Raw genomic sequence first — 7,488 nt, 5'->3', positions numbered from 1 at the left:
AGTCAAACTTAAGAGACTCTTAACTATAGAGAACAAACAGGGTTGATGGAGGGAGGGAGGTGGGGAATGGGCTAGATGGGTGATGGACATTAAGGAGGACACTCCTTGGGATGAGCACTGGGTGTCATATGTAAGTGATGAATCACTGAATTCTACTCCTGAAACCAATACTGCACTATGTGTTAACTAACTTGAATTTAAATAAAATCTTGGAAGAAAAAAAGTCTACTCAAAATTTGAGGATCTTGAGGGTTGTCAGAGATCACTTCTAATTTAAAACAAAAAAATAAGGCATGCTATTCACCAAAAGATCTTTTAAAATATGTAATAACTGCACTTCCAAGCTTCTTAGTTTGTGGCATTATTTCAGGCCTTCACGACCACAGAAAATGGTACATAAAATGCCTTTCATAAAGTGGCCACTGAAGAACTGCTAAATGTCTTTTTTTTTTTTTTTCTTAAACTCCAATCTGCCAATCAACGAAGATGAAAACAGAAGTGGAATATGCTGCTCCCAGAAAGAAGGGGAGTGACTGGTGTCAGGGAGTAACTTAAATGTGCCTTGTTTTTTATTTTTTATTTTATTAAAAATTTTTTTTAATGTTTATTTCTGAGAGAGAGAGAGAGACAGAGCACGAGATGGGGAGACACAGAATCCAAAGGAGGGTCCAGGCTCAGAACTGTCAGCACAGAGCCTGACCTGGAGCTCAAACTCACAAATCACAAGATCATGACCCAAACTGAAGTCTGATGCTTAACCAACTGAGCCATCCAGATGTCCCAAATGCACCTTGTTTTTAAAAGAACAGTTCAGTTGAAAGCTGAAGAGCCCCAGTAATAACAAGTCCTTATGCTCTAGCACTGTTGCTTGGCTGCTGAAGAAGCTACATAACAAGATACATCCGGTTCAAAGGCAGTGCCTTCTCAATAAAAATTTCCATTAAAAAATTCAGTCCTCTTGTTTAACAAGTCTGCTGACACATCTGCTCACCTGTCATAACTACATTAACTATAAGCCATATTTACCCCTGCCCCTGTTCCTCCCCTAGTCTTCCCTTCAAACAGATGTGTCCTTTCATCACAGACAAGCTTTGAAAATTTTGTTTTCCTTGATACAGATCGCTTTGCTCTGTCAAACTGTAAATCAATTTAAAACACACAGCACCATCTCTTAACCTGGATTTCACATCCATGACTTATTTTTGCCTAATGGAATATTCAAATGCTGCATGGATTATGTAGATCATGGCTATTAATTTTACCTGTCAAATATTCTAGCAGTTAGAATTTGTCTGGAAGAAAAAAAATTCCTGAACATTGTTTTCTACTGTATTGCATATTTTGTGAGTTTAGTAATTAAGCTCTATCCAGGTTGCTATAAACACTTCTTTTCAAATATAAGCCTCCAAAAGAAAGATAATGATCAAAGGGGGTGAAAGGCAGGCTTTTCCCAACTGTTCACTGAACCCATCTCAAGGTTTATTAATGTGATACACATTTTCACATATCACTGTGAGTGAAAAGTTCTCATAATATTAAATAACAATGGTCACTCTAGGTGTTTTCCCTGGCTTCACAATAAAGCAGTGTCCTTACTGATATTAAATTCCCCACCCCCCACCCTGCCATATGCAAGTCTCTGAAGAAGTGGACAGTCTTGGTTCTAGAATGATTCTGAAATGATGTCATTAAAGTTAACCTACAAGCCTCAGCAGCTGTGATTCTGATGATTCAGAAAAGAAATGTGAATACAAGTAAATACAAGAGAAATCACAGACCTGGATTTTACAGTCTCCTAGCCTGATGAGCTTTTCCAGAGGATGTGGAAACTGCAAACCGAAATATTTATTGAAGGGACGGGCCACATTCAGCTGGAGAGACTCTAAAAGAATATCAGTTAATTTGAAACAAATCTTCTCAAAGAAAGAGCCTCCATGCCTTGAGCCAACCCTATTACTAAAAGTGGTATTTCAAATACTTCAAGTAGGTTTGCATTTATGAGAAGGATGTCCTTTGCTCCTTCCTATGCAAATTGTAAATTCTGTTGTATATGGTGGAACATGAAAACTGGAAGAATAAGCTAAATAGTTTTTTTTTCAATAATCTTCCACTTTTATTATAGAATTAGATGTAAACTTTTACTTTTGAAAGAGCATTGCATTGAGCCTCTTTCCATCCTGATAAAAAGGGAGAAACTATTTTATCCCTTTCTTCTATACAAAGAATTTATTATTTCCAATACTGCTATAGCTTCAAATCTGAGCCCAAGTGACCTACACTGTTGTGCTGGGTTGTTCAACATTAGACATTTCTTGCTGCACGTTGGTTCATCTAAAAAAAAAAAAAAACACCAACAGTGTTCCCATTTTCTGTTGTGGTAATTGTGTGGGTAACAGATGGTAGAACTTGTCTTGGCCTATAGTGGGATTGGACAACCACCTCTGAAAATATAGCATCCTGTGATGTAAGCAGAGTTCATATAGTGCTTTTCCTAGAACAACCTGAGATTGGAATATTACCAAATAAAGCACCCATGGAGTAAACAAAGTTTTTCCTTTTTATGGCTTTAATTAAGTTATAAAATATATCAGCTTCTGTCAACACAAAGTAAAGTTAGACAATGTTAGAAATCCTTACCTGGAACGAAAGAACTCTCTGTCCATAGAGTCTCTGCGAGGTCTACTGGTGGCTGCTCCAAGAATGACAATAAGTCTGTTGATTTGCTTATTCAGTTTATCTTCAAGAAGATATACGACCAACACATATGCACCCAAAAATGGCATCATGAATTGGAGCTAACAGAATCCTTCTGGTATAGCCTAACAAGAACAAGCATTTGGGTTTTTAGGCATCCACTTATGCTATAGTCTTAGGCTCTTATTATATATATAAAGACTCTATATATAGAGTCTTAGGCTCTTATTAATGAATGCATGTGTCTGGCTTTCAAACCCACCCTTAAAAGTATTAGGGAAGCAGCTTCTGTTGGTAATTCTTAAAAGTTCTGTTGCTGTTTTCATCATTTTGTTGTTTTAAATACACTGTAGCAAACAATGAAAAATTTGGGGTACAAATAAGGTGGTTCTGTGTTTTCTTTTCCTTCCCTAGGGGTCTGGTGGTCCTCTTCAGATTAAACTCCTGAGGGAGCTCCTGAGAATTCAGGTGTTTTAGCCACCAGTACAGGTCCAGCATCTATACAGTGCCCCATATCTAGACAGTATGCAATCAGTTCTAGCTGAATTGTGAGTTTCTTTGGGGAGGTTTCATTTTGTTTATTTCATTTTGTTCCTTCATTTTCATTAGAAGTCCTATGTCAGACTCTGCCTGCTGGTGGTTCTCTTTTCATCGCCCATGATGACAAGGATTTTAAGATACAGAAGATGAAAGTGACTCTGTCAGGGTCACCAGTTATATCTTGGCAGAAATGATGCCATTTGTCAGTCTTTCTCTTCATGAGTATTTGAGTGGTGATCTTCAGGATATCTTTAGTTAGTAAACTATTTTCATAAATAAAAGCAACAAAAATCATTATGAGCCAGAATAACATCTTGGCTGCCTGAGCAGTCTAGTCCCCAGAAACAGGCTGGACATAGGAAATTGATTCAGTACTTCTGGATATATCCTTTAGCAGTGTTTTTTGCCTAGCCTCACCTAAATTCTTCCCAACTGGACCTAAAATATGTTAAAATTGCAGAATATACTTGACTAATGCCATTTTTCCATTTTTCCATCTGGCTTTTAAAAACTGCATTTGGGAGGAACATCTGTTATTACACATCTGAATCTTTTACAGTTAGATCATCAGATCACTGTTGGGATGTTTTCTTTCTTGGACTCATCTTCTGTCCTGGGAACTCTTACAGCTTTTATAATCAGCTATATAAGCTATTCTGCTGAAAGCTTCACTCTGCCAAGGGTAAATGAACTGGGCCTACAAAGTTTGGTGCTTAATTAAAAATTTTTTTAGCTCATGAGTTATTGCAGGTTCTAAACTTAGCAAATGTCTTTCTTGAAACCCAATATGAATATTAATGTGAGACAGACTTGGAATGCCAAAGCAATTGAGGGTAGATCAGGTACTTTATAGACACTGGAAAATTTGAATGCATAACTGTTGAGCTATGAAATGCCTTTACATAAATTTCTTGCCAGAGTCTTTTATTAAAAGGAAAAAGCATTTATATCTGCATTGGCTAAATCCCATATGGGCTATGGTGTCCATTTTTGGGACACATCCAAAGAGTGGCTTTATCTGATCCAAATAATAAGGACGTGTAAGGGGAGACTATATTGAGAACAATTTAATATTATATAATAAACCTCATTTCACAAATATTTATTAAGACTCTTCTATGATAGGGGCTGATTAAAAAAAAAAGTAAAAATTATTCCTGCCTTCTATAAGCTATATTCAGAAGGGGAAAACAGACATTAAGTGATCATACAAATACATCATTGTGAATAGTGATACTTATATGGCAAAGCTTGCTAGGTAATTAATTATCCTCTTTACATCTTCTGTGTATTCCTATGTGACAACTGCCTATACTGTCAGGGCAGCAATATACTCAGTTTAAAAAACTATATTTCCTTTAGTTTGTACAGAAGGATGGTAGAAAGACTTCCTCACAGAGAGGGATGATGAAAGCAGTATATGGAAATCACTGGGTGTGGTGTTTGTTTGTTTGTTTTTTAAGTGGAATGATGGGAGGCTTTTGATCTTACCCCTTCTTCCTGTACCCGGAATAGGAACATGAAGACTAGTGGCATAGGGGCCTTTCTGTGCTAATGTGTTGACATGAGGATGGATGGCACTCACTAAGGATGACATCCCTGAATAAAAGGCACCTGGGTCCCTGATGGCCATGAAACTGCCTTGCCTGCTCTGAAGTGCTTACTTCAGACTTCTTCAATGTAAGGAAAAAATAAAACTTTTTAAACCACCCTTGTTTAAAATTTTTTAAATAATTCACTTTAGACCCTGTGAATGTGACATTACTTGGAAATAAGATCTTTGCAGATTTAGTCAACTTAAGGTGGACTCTAAATCAAATAGGGCTGGTGCCCTTATAAAAGGAGGATATGGGTAGAGAGACAAGAGGGAAAAATGACCATGGCAAGACACAGGCAGAGATTGGAGTTAGGCCCCAAATCACCAAAGACTGCTGGCAACCAACAGAAGATAGAAGGGGCATGGAAAAATTCTTCCCTAGAGATTTTGAGGGGAGCACGGCTCTGCCCACACTTTTATTTCTAACTCCAGAATTGTGAGAAAAAAAATTTCTGTTGCTTGAAGTCACTTACTTTGTGGTAATTTGGTACCATAGTCCTAGTAAACTAAAACACCAAGAATAAAATTTCACTTACAATGATAAAGGGGTTAAAATAACCAAGAGAACATAATAATCCCACATTATCATGCATCACATAAGAGATTCAAAATACATGAAACAAAAACTGACATGGACTAAAACATGAACTAAAGGAGAAGTAAACAAATCTATCATACTCAAGGACTCCTCATCATCCAAAATGGCTGCTGAAACTCCAGTCATCACCTCCAAGATTTGGACAGGAAGAAAAAGGAGGCAGAAAAAAGACAAAGGATGTTTCTCCCAACATAGTCAGCACCCTTTAAGTACCTTTCCCAGAATTCTCACCCAAAACTTTTGCTTATATCTCATATCTCATTGAATATCCCTAAATGGATGAGAGACTAGGAAATTTAGTCTTGGCTTCCTAGGGATCAGGATTCTGCTGATTCAGAAAACAGGGAGACTAAATGGTGGAGTGGCAACTAGCAGTGTTTTTCCATGTATGGAAGGAGGTAAAGCCTCATGTTTAAGCATGGTGCCTTGACAGATTACTTAGTTTAACATCTGGCTCTGCCACCTACTAGTTGTATGATCTATAGCATGATATATAACGTGCCTAAGTCTCAGCGTTCCCATCTGTAATTTTAAATAAATAAATAGATGTGTGTGTGCATGTGTTTGTGTGTGCGTGTGTGTGTGTGTGTACATCTCAAAGGGCTGTTTAGGAAATTAAATAAAAATATGCATGCACAAAAAAATCAGCCACATTTTTGTATACTAGCAACCACTCTGGAAAACAGCTTAACATTAGCTAATAAATATGTTTGCACCTTATATCTGAGCAATTCCTCTCTTAGGTATTTATCTAAAAAAGTCTGTGTACTAAGAAACCCATATACAAATTTTCATAGCATACTCATAATAGCCTAAAACCAGAAACTATCCAACTGCCCTAAACAGTAGAATACATTTAAAACAAACAAACAGTGGTGTAGGGGTGCTTGGGTGGCATCTGACTCTGGACTTTGGTTCAGGTCATGATCTCACAGTTCGTGTGATTGAGCCCTGTGTTGGGCTCTGTGCTGACAGTGTGGAATTTTCTGTCTGTCTGTCTGTCTCTCTCTCTCAAAAATAAATGAGCACTTTTTAAAACAGTGGTAAAGTCAAATAGAATATTATACCACAATGAAAATTTATGCCTTCTAACTGTACTCAGTAACATTAATGAATCTTATAAAAGAAGAAATTTATAAAAATTTAAAAATAGGCACAACCAAATTATAGTGTTGTAAGTAAGGATGATGGTTACCTTTTATAGTAATTTGGGGAAGAATTAAAGGTTTCCCAAATACTGACCATGTACTATTTCTTGATTTGTGTGGGAACTACACAAATATTATTTTGGGATTACTCAGTGAGTCATGAATTTATATATTTTTTACTTTTCTTTATATGTATCAATTTGCATGACTATGTAGTTAGTGTTCCAAACTCATATACCTTTGATAGTAAAACTAGGTACATACTATTACATGAGGACAACAGTCATAACCCAGTACTGTCCTAGCAAACCAGAAGATATGATCACCTTTGTGATAGGTAATAGTAAAGAAGTTTTTGAAAGAAAGGATGGAGGAAAGGAAGGAAGGCAAGGAAAAGAAAAAGAGCAAGAAGAGGAATAGAAGGAAAGAAAGGGAAGGAACAGACAGAAGGAGGAAAGAAAGAAAGGGAAAGAAGGAAGGAAGGGAGGGAGGAAAAAGAGAGAAAATAAAAGGAGGTGGCCCTGATCTAGATCACACTTCCACTCCTACTTCAAAATCCTAGAGTAGAGTGTAAGGAGGAATAACAAAACAGGTCCTAGCCATCTCTCTCCGAGACAAGCTTTGCCTTGGTGGCAGAGACAGAACACAGAGGAAGTTTTAAGAAGAATGTGAAATTAAAAGTTTAAAATTGCTTAACCAAGATGTTAAACAATTTTCTCACATGTCCTTAAAGGTTGTGCACCTTTCAGAAAGAGATAAGTGGCCTCACAAACCTGGGAGATGTTGTGGGGAAAAGGTAACCTATTTCCATGTATATACACCTTCAAGTTGAAAGTGCTCAATAAAAGGACTATGGTGTCTCCTTTGTTGAGGAGGTATTGGTTCTCATCGATGCTTGGCTGGGTGCTATG

The 7,488-nt window shown here is 37.1% G+C and overlaps 1 non-coding gene across 1 annotated transcript; it reads right to left on the bottom strand.

Moving 5' to 3' along the window:
- Positions 1-782: 782 nt before the first annotated feature.
- Positions 783-922, bottom strand: LOC128773339 (small nucleolar RNA SNORA50). The gene has a single exon (XR_008417606.1). It is a non-coding gene; the product is annotated as a small nucleolar RNA SNORA50 (small nucleolar RNA).
- Positions 923-7,488: the final 6,566 nt, after the last annotated feature.

Source organism: Panthera pardus, unplaced genomic scaffold (genome assembly GCF_024362965.1).
Source record: "Panthera pardus isolate Hobbes unplaced genomic scaffold, ASM2436296v1 HiC_scaffold_24, whole genome shotgun sequence".
Lineage (NCBI taxonomy): Eukaryota > Metazoa > Chordata > Mammalia > Carnivora > Felidae > Panthera > Panthera pardus.
The sequence above is the reverse complement of the archived record's forward strand: the minus strand, read 5'-3'. Positions and strand labels throughout refer to the sequence as shown.